The 18348-nt window shown below is 49.6% G+C and overlaps 1 long non-coding RNA gene across 1 annotated transcript; it reads right to left on the bottom strand.

Moving 5' to 3' along the window:
* Window positions 1-205: 205 nt before the first annotated feature.
* Window positions 206-7363, bottom strand: LOC110328679. The gene is made up of 3 exons (XR_002380870.1): window positions 6453-7363; window positions 5024-5205; window positions 206-1090 (listed from the first exon to the last, which is right to left on the bottom strand). It is a non-coding gene; the product is annotated as an uncharacterized LOC110328679 (long non-coding RNA).
* Between the last annotated feature and the right edge of the window lie 10985 nt (window positions 7364-18348).

The following is an 18348-nucleotide window of genomic DNA, read 5'->3' as shown; positions in this document are numbered from 1 at the left end:
CCATGTTGACAGATTCCCATACCTTACGTAGATGGGAAACTTGAGGCATGCTTCTAGGGTTTTCCATTAGCAAGGGGCAAAGTCAGAGCCAGGCCTGGGCTGAGTGTGTAGCTCACTGTGGCGCATCAGAGCCCTCTCTTATTTATTCTTGTCTATTTTTGCACTAGCAGAGAAGTTAGTACGATGGGCATCCTCCAGCGTGTGAGTTCTCAGGATATAATTCACTTTAATCTTTTAAGCATTTGACAGTATTTGCTCGAAAGAAGGAGCAACAAGTACATAATTATTGCACTAATTAAGCTGCCAAAAACACAGGCGTGCAGGAAGAGCACCTTTGAAACGGGAGCCCACGACGCATTAGCATCTGCTGTAAGCTTATTAATCACCTAACAGGCAATTAGCAAGCTGTTACTGTTTGAGGCTGCTATGTAAATAAATTCTTGGGTTAATTTCTTCCTCTGATAATAAAGAAAACATTATGAAAATTAGCTAAGCGACAATGTAAATGATCTTCACTGTTAATTATACGACAGTGTTACATATGCAAGGACCCCAGAGCTGATAGAGGCCCTGGCTCCCTCCCTCCCCATTGCCCACTCCCAACCCCCACCTTGGCTGTATTGCTTTAAAAAATAAAAATGTTGACACAGGTAAGGAGTAAGGGGGATCTTTGGGGACTGAAGTCACAGCTGTTGGCTTGCAGCTTGCCCAAAGCAACTGTCAACTCCACAAACTGGGACGCTCCTTGGCTTCAGCCTTAAGTGGTGGCCTTGGGCTTGGCTAGTGAGTCCTTCCAGGCAGGGAGCAAGGGAAGGGGCAGAGGACCAGAACCAGGGTCTCCAAGTCATGGCTAGCAGTTCCCAGGGGCGAGCTCCTCTGCAGTGCCGGATGAAAGCCTCTGGGCTGGTGTGATGTCACTGTCCACCGCCAGGCAGTTCCAGAACTGGGTGTGGCATCTGCTAGTCAGGGGCCACTGGCTCATCCATCTGGTGAGGGATGTAGGATGATGCTCTGTGAGCCCCGACCCCAGAGTTCAAGGCTCCACCACTCAGTGGCTGCAAAGGATTGATTGCTTCCCTCAGTCTCAGTTCTGCAAAATAGAGGTGATGGGCTAGGGGGCGAGGGGTGAACCCCCCGAACACAGGGCATACTGAGAAAGCTCAGATCTTTAGCACTATGTGAATGGTTGGCAGGCATGGTGGCTGCCTGTAATTCTAGCACTCTGAAAGCAGAGGCAGAAGATCCCTGGCACAAGGTGGCTGGCTAAGCTGTCTGAATGTGCGCTCTCTGTTTAGTGAAAGACCCTGCTTTGAACATAAGAAAAAGAGCAACCAAGGAGGACACCTGGCATTAACCACAGGCCTCCACATACATGTGCACATACATGCATATACCATGTAGACATGTGAAAACAACTACACACACACACACACACACACACACACACACACACACACACACCATGCACACATGCTGCTTCACTAGAAGTGTCGGTCACCACACCTCCATGGCATTGTCTGTGATGGACAATGTGATGGTCTTTCCAGAGTCCTGTGCTCAGAGCTGCCCACACTCAGAGCTCCAACCAAGTTTACTGTCATCATCAGCTTTGATCTGGCCATTCAAGCTGACAGCAATTTCACACCTGGCTCTAAGCAATGATGGGAGCCTAGAGAAGAATTGTGTATATATGTGTGTTTGTATGTATGTATGTGTGTGCATGTATGTATGTATGTATATGTGTATATGTGTATGTGCATGTGTGTATATGTGTATGTATGTGTATATATCTGTATGTATGTGCATGTGTGTATGTATGTGTGTATGTATATGTATGTATGTGTGTATATGTATGTGTATGTATGTATGTGCATGTGTGTGTTAATATATGTGCATGCATGTGTATGTAGTATATGTGCATGCATGTGTATGTGTGCGTGTGAGTGTGTTGAAATATTCAGTCCCCCCTACAGCTAACCACAATGGGCAAAGTGGGGACAAAGTCAGCAGCTAGCTTTCTGAGAAGCTGGGGCCTGGACATTTTGGGGGAGGGCCTGAACAAGTACTGTGTGACATCATGTAATGGCTGAGCAAGGCTCTGAATCACATGGTAGGTTGGTTCTTGCTTATGAAGGCTCTCTGAGTGCACCCACACATACACACAAAATGATATTCAAACAAGCAGAAATATCATACTCCACCTTCGCACTGGCAAACATTAGAAGGGTGCTGATGCTGCACTGGTGAGGATGGGGGAGGTGAGCAGTTCTGGCATCCTGTGAGGGGGAGTATGGTACAGCAGCCCTGGAAGGCAGCATGCAACCCTGATGAAGCATTGAGTGCACAGCCCCTTCTGTCCAGCTCTTGGTTTCATGTTATTTAGCCCAGTTGATCAGCACTGGGGGCTGCAGAATGACTTAAGCATGAGAATATTCACTGCCACCATAATTGCAATACCAGGAGACTAGTGACATCCTGATGTGCATTAATAGGACACTTTAATAAATTACAGGCATCAACAGGACCGAGTGCCATGCAGCTGTTGAAAGGCTCTGGAACTCCGTGTGCTGAGGCAAACTGTTATGTTAAACTGGGTCTGTGTCACCAAAGACCCCCATGTCTATGAAAATAATCCTGTGCACATATATCACATATCATATGTTGGTGGGTATACAAGCTTACCCTATACAGAAGGCTTTGCACAAAAATAAATTTGCCTCTGATCAGACCTGGGAGCTAGACGGCGGAAGGAAGAGGCCATACTGGTCCTGATGTATATGTACGCTTGAAGCGGCTATCCTCAAGCACTAATGGGCTTTTGTGTGCTCCAGTCTGTTTCACAGAGGTACCACTTTGCTTCTTGTTCCCCTTTTCTCTCCAATTCAGGATCCCAGGGGACACTATCAACACAGTGTGCTATGCCCAGGTATAGCCCACTGGCGAAAGGGCATGATCAATTTGTCCATTGGTGATTCTGAAAAAGCCTATTTTATTAGTAAGGCTTCATGGGGACTGGCCCCCTGGCTAACAGCATCAGTTTTCTGCAGACAGCTCAGCACCAGGTCCTCGCTCTTAATCAAGGGACTCGGGTAAGGACAAGCTCTTTCGGGGTTTTGGATTTTCCCATGGAGTCTATCTATTGATACACAGACACACACACACACACACACACACACACACACACAGAGACACACACACACACACACACACACACACACACACGACATGCACTAGGACATAGCTCTGAATCTCCAAAATACATTAGGGTATAACACAGACACAGAGACAGACAGACAGACAGACAGACAGACAGACAGACACACACACACACACACACACACACACACACACACACACACACTCCTTTTCTTGCTAGACTCTGCCTCCCCGTTTTACGAAGCATTACCTCTCACTGTTGAGTCTCAGCCTTGCCTACCGCAGCCACTGAACAAGCCTTTGTCTCATGACAGCACCCTCATAAACTCAAGATGGAGCTCACACCTCTTACACTTGCCCTCGTTCTCAGGCAGAGGTCTTTACCGCTCTAACAGGGTCTTTGGCAGGCCCCCTTAGGCCTTCTGCAACTCAGCCAGTCTCCTTTCCACACTCTTCAAACCTTGATGTGCTTTTAAATCTGTGACACCTAGAAATAAGTGAAAATTCTGGAAAGCAGCCAACAGCACAAACCAAAAATGAGGCTGTCACCCACTGATGCTGGAGGTGCCAGCTCTGGCTAGGTCACTGAGAGGCAGACCTCCTTGGTTTAGCAGCTGGATCATATACTATGGCCTCTATTGATCTTGCTGCTAACACACACACACACACACACACACACACACACACACACACACACCCCTCTTAGACCATTTGCATGTCAGTGTTTATCCCCCATCCTCTACTTAGGCCTTCAAGTCTTTGAACCTAAACCATAGCCAGTTCCCACTCCACCCAGGTCCCACTTGTCCTTGTTGGACACCACTCTAGTGCAGACCTTCCAGGGCTGTGGAGGTCTCCATCCCAGAAGAGTGACGGAGAACTTTGGTCCTTTGCTGGCTTCAGCACAAACCAAGAAGACGAGACAGACATCTTTGTAAGGTAAGGGGAGGTGACATCTAACCTGCCATTGGAAAAGCTGTTGTTACCTCCTCTCAGTTGTGTCACACAAACCTGCTATGACCTTTGCACCCACCAGAAGGAGCAGCTGACCCCCCACATGCACTCACGGACAAAGGCAGCATGGCCAGTGAGCTTTAGGTTGAAGTTGGTCCAGCCCTTCACTTATTTGCCTTGGTTGGGCCATTGAGCTATGAATGTACCAAATGTTGATGAGCCAGCCTCCATGGGTGTCTATCCACTGTTCAGACTTCAGTCTTTTGCTCCAAGTGGCTGAGACCAGGGAAAACATCCAGCATGATGGACTGAAGTATAAGGAAGATGTGGGCCTGTTGCTTTCAGCATGGCTAGGACTATGGGCCTTGTTCTATAGTACCTTCTCTGTTTCATCTTCATCTTCCTCCTATTTGTGTGTGTGTGTGTGTGTGTGTGTGTGTGTGTGTGTGTGTGTGCATGTGTGTGTATGTGCACATGTGTACATGTGTGTGTGCATGTATGTGTGTGTGCATGTGGAGACCAAATGGCACCAGCTGTTTGCCTCAATTACTCTCCACTTCGCATGTTTAAAGCAAGGGCTCACATGGCCTGGCTGGCTTCTAACTCCGTATGTAAGGAGGTTGGTGTTTGAGTTTTCTTTCTATTGCCACGACAAACACCATGAACAAAAACAACATGGGGAGAAAAGGATTTATCTTATGGTTTAGTTCATCAGGAAGGGAAGTCAGCGTAGGAACCTCGAGGCAGAACCTGAGGCCATGGAGGGAGGCTGGTTTTCTGGCTTGTTACTCATGACTAGCTCAGCCTGCTTTCTTACACAATCCAAGATCACCTTTCCAGGGGTGGAACCATCCACAGTGTGTTGGGGCATCCCATACCAATAATCAATTTAAAAAAAGGCTGATAGACTTACCCACAGGTCAGTCTGTTTAGACATTTTCTCAATTGAGCATCCATCTTCTTGGGAGACTCTAGCTTGTGTCAAGATGACAAAAAGAACTACCCAAAACACTTGGCCTTGAACTCTTCATGCTCCTGACCTGATAGGATTACAAGTACACACACCATTCTTGGCTCTTCTGTTCTTTCCAACATCTGTGTACACATATATACATGTATGTACACATACAACCCCATAGCTTTGTGATAGCAGTGCTTCTTCTACTGACCACAAGAGGAAGGTTGGCAGGTCTGCCGCTGGTTCCCAGAGAGCAACCTTAGAAAGCTCCACATCAACACCATTGACCTTGGACCAAGGAAAGAAAAGGGCTTATTGGCTCTATCCTGTCTTGGGCCTGGGCTTTGATTCCACTTTGTTTCCAAAGCTCAGTTCTATTACAAGGACCATGCCAAGCATCCCGGGAAGCCTCCCTTCCCAAAGTACATGTAACAGAGATCGTGGAATGTACAAGGAACATAAACATACAGGAAACTGGAAACAGCGATGTGCCTGTGCATGCCTGTGTGCACGCTCATGTGTGCAGGTGCACATGTGTACATGAACATGTGCAAGCCAGAGGCCAACCTTGGCTGCCGTTCTTCAGGTGTCATTCACATCAGCTTTAAAGACATTCTCGCTGGCCTGGAACTTACTAAATAGCCAGAGAGCCCTGTGGATCTGCCTGTTCCTCCTCCAGCACTAGAATGATGTTTGCCCAGATTACTATCATGGGGTTGGGGGCTCAAACTCAGCTTCCTGTGCTCTTCTGTCCTTTAATGACTGAGCCATCTCCTCAGCCACCCAAATCAAATACTTGAAGTTAATTATTTGTGTGTGTGTATGTGTGTGCATGTATGTGTGTGTATGTGTGTGTATATATGTGTGTATGTGTGTGTATATGTGTATGTATGTGTGTGTATGTGTGTATGCATGTGTATGTGTGTATATGTATATGTATGTGTATGTGTGTATGCATGTGTGTGTATGTGTGTGTGCATGCATGTGTGTACGTATGTGTATGTATGTGTGTATATGTGTGTATGTGTGTGTATGCATGTATGTGTGTGAATATGTGTGTATGTGTGTATACGTGTGTGTGTGTGTGTATGTGTGTGAATGTGTGTGTATGTGTGTGTATGTGTGTGTGTGTGAGATATGGGGGCAGGTAAACCATGGCGCATGTGTGGAGGTCAGAGGACAATCTGATGGGGTTGGCTCTCTCTATCTACCTTTATGTGGGTTCTAAGGATCTACGTTATGTCACCCGCCTTGCTCAGCAAATGCCTTTACACACTGGACCATCTCACTGGCTCCCAAATTAAACTGTTTACAAAGTAGTAATTTATCCTTGAAAGTATTTATCCAAAAAGTTAAAAAAAAAAAAAAAGTATAATAGACTAACCCAAAAGACGTGGTGGTCCTCATCTGTGACGTGAGCAGTACCCTCCAGCTGGAGCATGGGAGAGATTGATAGCAGTTGCCCTGGCGGTCCCTCTGGGCATACCTTAGGGGTTCACCCTTTGCTTTCCTCTTCTGTTCTGGGGTCTTGGTTCTGGTCCTCTGGGTGTTAAGCTTGAGGGATCATCAGGAGTGCTGGCAAGTCTTCAGTCTCCTGAGGAGGACTCCAGGCCCAGAATGGGGAGGCAGATCCTGGCAGAGTCTCTCCTTAGCTCCACCCACCCACCCGGAGATGATCTCAGCGTGGAGCATGGCCAACGCACAGTAGGTACTTACTGTGTCCTGCCACTGTCTGACACACTGTCCTCAGAGAGCCTTTCCAAGGAGCCAGGCCCATTTCCTCAGTCTCACAGATGAGGAAAGAATCAGAGAGGTCCAGTGGTTGGCTCACCATCACACAGCAAGTAGAGCGGGGCCTGTCACGAAGCAGCGGCCTCAGATCGCCACCCATACCTCATGTCCACAGCTTCACAGGCTGCAAACACTCTGGGAGCCAAGGCTGTGTCTCCTTGTCCCCTTGTCATGGCTGTCAGTCACTCTCCACAGTGCTGCAGGGACTGTTCTTGTCACCCATTGGTCATCTACCACTACTGCTCTGCTCAGCCCAGGCTTCTCAGCAGAAGGGGCACAAAGCCAGGCACACTCTTCCCTTCCTATGTCACTGAGGGCCCTGCCTGTCGCTGTAGCAGACCTCGAAGGAGACCAGTGCTTCCTTACCAAGTGGCTGTGGGCTGTCTGCTTGCCCTACAATTCTGCTGGCCTCAATTTGCAGAGCTGAAAGCTGTAGGGCTGCAATGAGGTACCTTCTGTTATTCAGGAAATGTGCTGATCACAGTCTAGTGAGCAGGGATGCCCCCTGACCCCGCCTCGCCCCTGGCCCCGCCCAGCCCCACTCCTTGCCACACCCTGCCCCTCTCCCTTCTCCTGCCTGACTCAGATGCCTCTGTCCTCTTGCTCTTTTCTCCTTGGTCAGCTCTCTGAGGCCTCTAAGCTGGAACCTGTGACCACAAGGGCCAGGGAAGGTCCCGTGGCCCAAGTCACAAGCATAATAACAGTCTTTCTGTGGCCAGGGCCGACACTGCTGGCGTCACCCCTGAGCACGTGAGCTGAGGTATTTCCAGGCTTTGAGAGCATCCAAGGCGTGCAGACATCAGTGTTTGTGTGTTTAACGCACGATTCGCATCTTATAAAAGTAGCCCCCTTTAAGCTCAGCATCCAGTGCCATTTAGAACGTTCAGTACATTGGGAAACCGTTTCTATCTAGTTCCAGAACATTCTCTTCACACCTAACTCTCCCCATTTTCTGTCTCCTTAGCTCTGCTGCCAGCATTATGATATGTCTGGGTGAGCGTTCCCAACTCTCACCTTTCTTTTAGATGGGGGGGGGGGGTCTGTGTAACACGTGACCTTTGCTGCCTGGTTTCTTTCACTCTGCATATGTTTTTGAGGTTCATGCGTCTTGTAACATGGACTAGTGCTTCATTCCTTTTACAGCTGAATAATATTCCACTTAGCCCCTATTTTTTTAAAAAAAAAAAACAACAACAACAACAACAACAAAGAAAGACTGGGCGGTGGTGGCGCACGCCTTTAATCCCAGCACTTGGGAGGCAGAGGCAGGCGGATCTTTCTGAGTTTAAGGTCAGCCTGGTCTACAGAGAAAGTTCCAGGACAACCCAGGGCTACACAGAGAAACCCTGTCTTCAGTACAAAGCAAAACAAACAAACAAACAAGACAAGGGAGAAATAGTAACATCCAGGTAAAACACACCAGTTGATTATCCGAATACCAAACATTCAGCCCTGAAAATATGTGTATACACACACACACACACACACACACACACACACACACACACACACACAGAGATTGAGCAGTTATATTTAGGAATACGTGTGTGTGTGTGTGTGTGTGTGTGTGTGTGTGTGTGTGTGTGTGTGTGTGTGTGTATAACAATAATGAAAATGAGGCCATGAGTTTGAAAGAGAGCAAGGGGGGTATATGAGCAAGGGAGATATATTTGGAGGGAGGGAAGGGGAGGGGAGAATAATATAATTGTATTATAATCTCAAAGATAAAAGAAATAATTTTAAAAAGAAGAATGGGCCTATTGTATTTTTGGTCAAGGGCTTCCCTGTGGCCAGGTTGGTTGGTCCAGGCAAATATGGATAGAGTTCAGAGGGAAGGAGGAGGGGAAAGGGAATTGGGGAGGGGGGCATTGATTCTGATGGAGGTGGAGAGTGAGCCCCTGTGTAGTAAACAACCCCACGCCCACCAGAACGATGGGACAAATCATGAAGCACAGGCAGAGAGCCCCGTCCCCTACTGTCAGGTGTTTATGTCTAAGTAGAAGAAGGTAAGATGGCCGGCCCTCAGGAGTAAGGATCTGTGTGTGTGGCTGGGGTCAGGGATGACCAGGGAAAGAGGGACACGGTCGTAGTTAGGGACTGTTGCTGTGATGAACCTCCATGACCAAAATAACTCGGGGAGGAAAGGGTTGGTTTGGCTTACTCTTCCACAGCACTGTTCCTCACTGACGGAAGCCAGGACAGGAACTAAAGAGGGCAGGAACCTGGAGGCAGGAGCTGTTGCAGAGGCGTGGAGTGGTGCTGCCTACTGGCTTGTTCTCCATGGCTTGCTCATCTTGTTTCCTCATAGAGCCCGGACCACCAGTCTGGGCCACTCCTCCATCAGTCACTAATTAAGAAAATGCCCTACAGGCTCGCCTGCAGCCTGATTTTATAGAGACATTCTCTCAGTTGAGGTCCTCTCCTCTCAGATGACTCTAGCTTGTATCAAGTTGACATACATTAGCTAGTACAGAGACCACACAAGAACAAGGTTGAATCCAAATCCTGGGGCTGGAATAGATGTGGCTTGCAAACTAGGCAAGCTGTTTCTGTGACACCAGAGACAGGAAGCAGCAGACACCTGGGTTAGACCCACAGAGGGACAGGAAGTCCCAGGGTTTCATCCTGACTTTCATATTCACTCACCCGTCTCTAACCCTCTCCTGGGAGCTCCCTTCAAGTCACTACAGTGACCCTTCAGAAAGAGCCCTTCACAGGGCTCAGCTTTCTGCAGAGCCAGAGACTCCGGGCCCACTCCTATGGGATCTAGGGAGCCGCCAGCCAGATGGCATCCTGCAACCACGCCAGGGGAGTTTGAGGACCCACAGCCTGCTGTTACCAAAGACAGGACTTCGTGGGGTGGTCCACTCAACACAGAGATGCCCCTGTTTCCCTGGACTGCAGAGCCAGCTCCCTACACCTGGCTTAGGCTGTGTCAGCCCAGGAGCCTGACCAACTGAAATATTGACCTGCGTCAGCCTGTGAGCTCGCAGACTTCTGATGGTTTGTTTTCCCTTCAAGGTTTTGGAAATGTTAAACTCCCTTCTGCCTTCCAGCAGCCTGCTGGGGGTCTTTGCCTGGCCCCTCCTGCTTTATTGGTTGGTAAGTGAGTCACAAGAGGCATTCACATTGGGCCTGGCTCAAGAATCAAAAACACATAGTGAGCTCTGACATGGAGGCTGAGATTCAGGAGGGAGGGAGAGAGAGAGGGGAGTGCACAGAGTAGGCTGTTCATGATGGGGCAAGAAAGGATTCAGTCACTCTTGTGCTTCCACCCCCTCCCTTACCCTCTCCCAGCCCTGCTAGCCTGGCCAAGCCTAGGCCACATTTAGACCAGGAAGCCAGGCCCGAAACCCCAGTGAGTCTCCAGAGGGCAGCATGGTGTGATTGATTTTGAAACTGTGACAGCCAAACAGTTAATAAAAAACCCAATAGATCTGTAGAGCAGTGCTTTCTACACTGCCTAAATGAATGCTATTCATCACAGCAGGGCATGTGTGCCCCAGCCCTGTGCACAAGGGGTGTGTGTGTGATGTGATATGTGTGTGTGTGTGTGTGTGTGTGTGTGTGTGTGTGTGTGTGTGTGTGTACGTGCAGGCATGCATGTGTACAAGCCTGCAGGAACCACCTTCCTGTCTTCCTGAGATGTCTAATGAGGAATCAAAGCCTGCTGCTACTGCTGCTGCTGCTGCTGTGTGTGTGTGTGTGTGTGTGTGTGTGTGTGTGTGTGATGCATATATCTGAGCAGGTGTATATGTGTGTGTGGAGGGCACAGGACATCATTGAGAATTATTTCTTAGTGCTATCCACCTTTTGTTTTGTGACAAGGTCTCTCCTTGGTCTGAGGCTCATCGGTTAGGCAAGGCTTGGCTTTAGACATAGGCTCTGAGGAACAGCTCCATACTTGCAAGGTGAGCTCTTTATGGACTGAGCCATCTTCTAGTCCGCCATCTTTACAGTTCAAGGTATGGTCCTCAGCCAGTATCATCACTGCTGGGGGAGCAGGTTCCAAGTGCCAAGTGCTCCCCTGCCATGCTGCGTACCCATCTGAGACCTTGCAGAGCCCCGACTGTGTGTTCTGACAATCAGTTCAGATGGAGGTCAAGTGTGAGCTCCCGAGCTGCAAAGCCCACAGCAAACCTTGGATTTCTGGTGATCTCTTCCAGAGCCAGTGAACAAATTCAAACATGGGCAGAAGGCTTTGCCTTATTGACAAGGGTTCGTGTTTGAGAAGAAGAGAGGATGTCAAATGCCCATGGATAGAGATCCAAATAGCAGCTGACAAGAAAGTAGCCCTTTGGGCCCGAGACAGGAGAAGGCTAAGCCCAAGCATGATCTGATGGCTCAAGGAATGAGGATGTAAGAGGCCGAACCGTGCAAAGGTTAAGGGTGTGTGCCAGATGCCTGCATTCAAATGAACCTATCCCAGGGCAGGTTCACAACCTTAAGGAAACCATTTCACCCGCTTCCACTGTTCAGTCTCTTCACTGATGATTTTATCTGTAGGTTCATTATAAGGTCCATGCAGTAAATACAAAGTTCCCATCCACAGACGACCAGCAGGGTGCCCTGGCTTTCTTCTTCCCTTTGGGTCAGAGCCATGCAGCTCTGTTGACTGTGTGCTAGTGAGCGGGGTCTTGGGGATGGTTCCGTGGCTCCTTCGATGCCAGTCTTACCACTGTGCTGGCCACGGGTGGTGGCACCACCCAGCCACTCCCCTGTCTGTCAGCTCTCAATGAAGATGAGCAGAGGATATCAGAAAAGAAAAAAACATGGACATGAGGATGGAAGAGAGGGAGAAAGCCCAGGAAGAAAGCAAAGCCACACAGACAAGGAAGGGGCTAAATGGACAGAGAGAGGCTTGGCTCCTTAGTTTTTGACCACTTGACGCAATTTGCAGTAGTCACCTGAGAAGATGGAACCCCAACTGAGGAATTGCCTCCATCAGACTGGCCTGTGGGCGTGTCTCTAGGCACAACTTTTCCCCCTTGATTCAAGATTGATGTGGAAGGTCGCAGTCCACTCTGGGTGGTGCCACCCCCGAGCAGGATATCTGATCTAAGCAATTTCTCCATCAAATCATTTTTTTTTCTCTCTTGTGACTGTAAGCTGTGCCAAATTGGCAGTTCAAGCCAATAGGACACAGGGTCTTTCCTTGGACCTGAAGCTCAGGGATTGCCTAGGCTAGTTAGCCAGCAAGCCCTGGAGATCTTGTCTTTTCCTCCCAAGTGTTAGGGTACAGGTGGACACCACTGCACTGGGCTTTTTGATATGGGCACTGGGAATCTTAACTCTGAACCTCAGCACATTACTGACTGAGACAGCTCCCCAGCCCCAGGGGTCGTATATTTGTAGCAATGTTAAGTCCTTGGGGGAAATGCCTGGATCAGCAGCAATCAGACTGAGCATGTCAGAGGTGGGGAGGCCCAAGAGCATCTTTGCTCAGTTGTTGGATGCTGCAGTCCCAACCAGATAGGTCCTGGGAATTCAAACTGAACAAGCATTCAGGAGGAGGCTGTATCCATCCCAGGGACCTTCTTCCCTCTTGTCTACACAAAAGTGGAGATGACCAGACTCAGGACTCCAGTGGGACACACAGACACTCTGGGTGCCATAGTGAATCCCTGAGAAAGCTCAGGCCAAGCCCTCTACGATCCCTCCAACCTTATAAAAGTTCTGCGTGCTCTGCCCAGGCCAGCGCCACAGGGTGGCTGAATCTGACCCAGAGACGTGGGATCTGAAGCCCAGCTAATTCTCTCTCTCTCATCCAGGTCATCTCTTTAGAAGGGACCTGCCCTTTTGTGGGTGCAGCCTTGGCCCTCTCATGCTGTCTTTCTCGCCTGACCCCACAGGTCCTAGAGTCTGATTAATATCCAGGAAGGACCAGATGGCTTCAGGCAGATCCCTCGGTGTCTTAGTTTGTATTGCTGCCATGAAACTCCATGAGCTAAACAACTTAGGAAGGAAAGGGTTGATTCTGCTTATGCTTACACATCACAGTTCATCACTGAAGGAAGTCAAGCATAGGAACTCAAGCAGACCAGGAACCTGGAGGCAGGAGCTAATGCAGAGGGCACAGAGGAGTAGTTATGCTTACTGGTTGGCACCCATGACTTGTTCAGCCTGTGTTCTTATAGAACCCAGGACCACCAGCCCAGGGATGACACCGCCTATAAATAGGCTGGGACCTCCTACTTCAATCACTAATTAAGAAAATGTCCTAAATGCTTGCCTACAGCCTGATCCCAGGGAGGCATTTTCTGAATGGAGGCTTCTTCCTCTCTGATGACTCTAGCTAGTGTCAAGTTGACATAAGACTAACCAGTACACATGGTCTCTGGGAAAATTGTCAAGGGCTCATGAGTTTGGTCACCCTTAAACAGATAGGCAGCCCCTCAGCCAGGGCAGCTCCTTAGCTCAGCCGTGGGTCCCAAGAATGGACTACCCTGCTCCTCCAGGGACAGCCTGGGGAAGAATGGTCCTTCATGAGTAGAGGAAGGTGTGAGAAAGAGAGAAGGTACAGAGAGGCTCCAAGGAAGTCTCCTCAGCTCTTTCTTGGGAACTAACCTTTAGAGGTGGGTGGGGACTCAGAGCCCTGCCGTCTGTGACCCCCTGAGTTATTGCTTTCCAGGCCTCTGATCCTCTGACAACTTCCCTAGGAAGATGAAGCCATCTGAGCCCCAAACCTGAAGGAAACCTTGTGTACTTGGCTCCCAGAATCTGACCTGAAATGGAACATGGACGCATTCTTTATGGGGGGGGGGTGGTCGTGGGTGGCTTTAGTTTAAGGAAAGCAAGCTGCAGCCCCAAGGGGTGAAGGAAACACGTGCAAAGGGTTCCCCAGCCCTCCCTGTCCCGGGATGAGCACATTCCTGCAGACCTTTGTGAGCCCATTCTGTCGATGTAGGCCAGACTAGCAGAGAGATGATCCGGATGAGAGGCACCATCCTCTCCTAGCTCCATCTGCCTGCCTCCCTCTGGAGGCAAGCCTTTCCGGGTACCACTCCACCCCCACCTGGTGCTTGCTAGATGCTTCTTATTAACTGGATGCAGATGTTCTGCATCAGTTAGGTTTTTATTTCTGAGGAGCATTAGGAAAGTAAAGTCAGGCAGGCAAGTTTAAAATCCTAGCCCCAGGCAGGCCGAGGCAAGAGGATTGAGTATTGGACGCCATACTCGGGCTACATGTTGAGAGAGATGGGACCGAGGAGAGGGGCGTGGATGTGGTTCCGTTGGTAGAGTGCTTGTGCAGCATACATGAAGCCCTGGGTTTGAGTCCCAGCACCGTGAAAATCAGGTATGGAATCACATGCCTATAACCCCAGCACTCAGTGGATGGAGGCAGGTGTTCAAGGTTACATAGGGAATTTGGTTACATAGGGAATTTGAAGCTAGTCTGAGCTACATGAGACCCTGTGTCAAGAAAAGAAAAGAAGAGAAAAGAAAAGACAGAGAGACAGAGACAGAGACACAGAAAGAATATATCAAATGATGGGTTGGTGGGTTTATTGCCACAACTGGGGCTAAATTAAAAGGCTGGCTTAAGAAAATAAAGCAAATCATTATTCAGGTAGCATGTCAGTAAGCCAAAAAGCATGGTGGGATATAAAAGGCTAGAGTTGGGGAAACTGGTAACCAGACAGTGGTGTGTATCAGCAGCTGGACTGTGGAATGTTAGGTCAGACTCTGCCCTGCCAGCGTTTTAACCTAGGCTCAAGCCAGCAGACACCATCAAAACAACAGAGAGCCCAAACTTACGGTGAGACAGATGTTCATGGGCCTTGTGGGTTTTGGGGGTCAGGGTGCTTTTATGTCCCTTTTCACAGCCTTTTTCTGTTCTTCCCCCTTTAGAGGACATGTTTGGGGTGTGGGAATCCTAAGGCTCTAGAATAACTGAGCACTGAGTACATAGCCAGTGTTATTCCCCAAATCACCACTTGGGTCCCAGAGTGCCAGTGTAAAGGTTTCTGAGATGGGCTCTGCAACCTGGGTGTTAGAAGGTGGGAGGTCCCAGGCACCAGCTGGAGGAGCAGGGATGTCCATGCAGCTCCCCGCCTGTCTGAGGGGCCCTCTCCTCCTGCAGAGACACCAGGATACAGAGTGGAAAGCAAGATGACCCAGGAAGTGCTCCAGGGACTTCTTAGGCCCTGCTGCCTTCTTCAGGTCACCAGCAGCCACTCTGCAGGGAAGTCCTCCCCTAGGGGAGGAGGGCCTGGTGGGTAAGGAAGGATCTCCCCGCCCCACCCCCAGCATTCTGCAGCAGGCTCGGGGCTGCAAAGGTAGCCTACCCCCATGCATTAGCTTGTCTTCGCCTGGGAAATTACTTCAGCCCAGCATCATTTTTTATGTGCCTGTTCAATAAAATAATTATTGATGGCCTCATCCATTTAAGTCACAATCAAAATAGCAGCCGGGATGGGGCGGTCTTGTATTATATCATCCAAGTGAGAACCATTTTCTATCAATTCACAAATACATTCACATTTAAGTGAAAAATTATGCTATCTGGGATCAAATATATCAGAGGCTGGGAGGCAGGAGGGAGGAGGCTAGGGTCTGAGGGCATCTTCATTATTCAGTAGGAGAAAGTGCGGGAGAGAAGGGAGAGATCGTCTGAGGGGCCCTCTGCCTGCCAGTGAGCTCCGTGGAGGAAGAGCAGGGTCTTCTCCACTGGATTCCACCCAGAGCCAGAGGGGAAAGCCACTGGCCTTTCCAAGGAAGAAAAATGGAACCATAGTGAGTTAGACAGATGTGTCTGTAACCCCCCGCCCCGGGTGTTGGCAATCAGGTGCTGATCATCCGGCAAGTATCTTGTGTGTCCAAGATGGCCGGACAGTGGGGGTGGGTCAGAGCAAAGGCGGAGAGGAGGAGCAAAGAGAGAAAGGAAAGACAAGAGAGTGGGTGAGAGCAACCTCCATTCGTCCTAGCTGTGAGCAGGCCCCGCCCGGGCTGCCCTGACTCCTCTAAGAAGCCACTGAGGCAGGTCTTGGTAAGCACCTCCTCTGTCCGAGTGAGGGTTTGAGACTCAGAGAGGGAGATTCAGTTTCCCAAATGTGCACAGCTCGTCAGGGAGCCAAACCAGGCTTGGCTCAGATCTTCAGGATGTCTAAATGTGTCCTGGAGATGCCTTTCTGTGTAGCCCTTGGTAGATAGACACTGGGGTAGGGCACGCTGAGAGGGGACACTACCAGAGTTATTCGGTTGGTTATTGTGGTTTTTTGTTTTGTTTGTTTTTTGTTTGTTTGTTTTGTTTTTTTGTCTGTGTTTTAGAGAGGAACAGGCTTGTTTTGACTCGTTTTAAGGAAGAATCTAATCGAATTGGGAAGAAATGAACCTGCTGCTGGCTAGATTGAGCAAGTGCTGTCTATGGCGTTGGCTAGACATAGGCCTTTTAGGGTAGATTGGTTTCTTACCTACAGAGCTCTCTTCAGAGCCCTGCCTACTTCAGGGTGGCCCAAGACAAGGTCCTGTCTTTGTTCTCATCTTGTTCCACCTCCCAGAGCGCCCCCATCCCCACCCCCACATCCCTCCCACCCACCACTCTCTCTCTCCCCGACCTGATGGGTGGGTCTCTCTCACTGGTATGCACATGGCAAGCCTGGCCTGTACTCTAATTAGAGGTTACAGTGTTGGAGACCGGAACACAGAGGCCTACAGAGGAGTTGGAAGGTCCAGATACCATCACCACCCTTTGTCACTCCCTGTGAAGCCATCATCGGGTCTGCTCAGAGTCCACTGAAGCCTGAGGTAAAGGGTTCCCATGGTGGGGGAAACACTGGGAGCAGGCAACTCCCACACCACAGCAGCCTGCCTGGTATTTGACCTTTTCTTGGCTCTTTTAATTAACAGGAGTCCTTTCATTGGCATGAAGTTACCTGTCAAGGCGTTTCACTGGCAAGGTTAATCTTGGAAAATCCTGACCTCATGCACACACATCATGTCTCACCTTGGCCCTTGATACCTGTCTTTTGCATTAAGAAGACTGACAGTAACTCAATCCAGATCATCCAGACACAGCCAGCAAGATGGCCTGGTGGGTAAAAGCACTTACAGAGGAAGCTGGGTTCCATGCCCAGAGCCCATGTGAAACTATGAAAGCAAGGTGGAGCATGGTAGTTCACAACTTTAATTCCAGCACTCAAGAGGCAGATCTTGGTTAGTTCAAGGCCAGCCTGGTCTACATAGTGTGTCCAGGACAGTCAGAGCTACGAAGAGAATCTGTTTCCAAGAAACAAAAACAAAACAAAAAGAAGAAAGAATGAGTGAATGAATGAGGGTATGAATGAATGAGTGAATGAATGAATGAGTGAATGAGTGAATGCTGAACACAATGGCATGCTCTTTTAATCTCAGTAGCTCTAGCCTGGAGTATGCAGAAAAGAAACTGCAAGAGTGACCAACTCAGATCTCTAAACACGGTCACATTCTCTCTTGATGGAGATAGGACTTTAATATATGAGCTAGGGACAGGAAAGGGCAGTCATCTGCCCATCCACCCACGAAATAGCAGAATTAGGGCTCATATTCTGTGCCTCAGAGCCATATTCTAGACAAGGATATTGTGAAGTTGTGCAGCCATGAGTGGGAACGGGTGATGTGAGCACCCACAGTCCAGGCAGAGGCCACCCGCCTAGCAGGCTGCTCTTGTCCCAGAACAGCAGCATTTCCACCCCAGACCCTGGTGGAGGGAGAAGGTGCTGTTGAGATGAACAAAGGAGACTATGCAAGCCAGACACATAAGGAGAAGCTGGAGTGTAAGGGACAGAAACAGGTGCACCTTAGGGAAGGTAGGTAGCAGGATGAGCACAGGAGCAAGAGGGTGGACCTGGGTGCAAGGGCAGATGAAAGGGCAGGTGCAAGGACAGGTGTAAGGGCAGGTGTAAGGGTAGGTGTAAGGGTAGGTGTTAGGGCAGGTGCAAGGGCAGGTGCAAGGACAGGTGNGGACAGGTGTAAGGGCAGGTGTAAGGGTAGGTGTAAGGGTAGGTGTTAGGGCAGGTGCAAGGGCAGGTGCAAGGACAGGTGTAAGGGCAGGTGCCAGGGCAGGTGTCAGGGCAGGTGCAAGGGCAGGTGCAAGGGCAGGTGTAAGGGCAGGTGCAAGGGCAGGTGCAAGGGCAGGTGCAAGGGCAGTGTTAGGGCAGGTGCAAGGGCAGGTGCAAGGGCAGATGCAAGGGCAGGTGCAAGGACAGGTGCAAGGGCAGATGCAAGGACAGGTGCAAGGGCAGGTGTAAGGGCAGGTGTTAGGTAGGGCAGGTGCAAGGGCAGATGCAAGGACAGATGCAAGGACAGGTGTAAGGGCAGGTGCAAGGGCAGGTGCAAGGGCAGGTACAAGGACAGGTGTTAGGGCAGGTGCAAGGGCAGATGCAAGGGCAGGTGCAAGGACAGATGTAAGGGCATATGCAAGGACAGGTGTAAGGGCAGGTACAAGGACAGATGCAAGGGCAGGTGCAAGGGCAGGTGTAAGGGCAGGTGCAAGGACAGGTGCAAGGGCA

Source organism: Mus pahari, chromosome 10 (genome assembly GCF_900095145.1).
Source record: "Mus pahari chromosome 10, PAHARI_EIJ_v1.1, whole genome shotgun sequence".
In the NCBI taxonomy this organism is placed as follows: Eukaryota; Metazoa; Chordata; class Mammalia; order Rodentia; family Muridae; genus Mus; species Mus pahari.
This window is presented reverse-complemented; position numbering and strand designations above follow the sequence as displayed.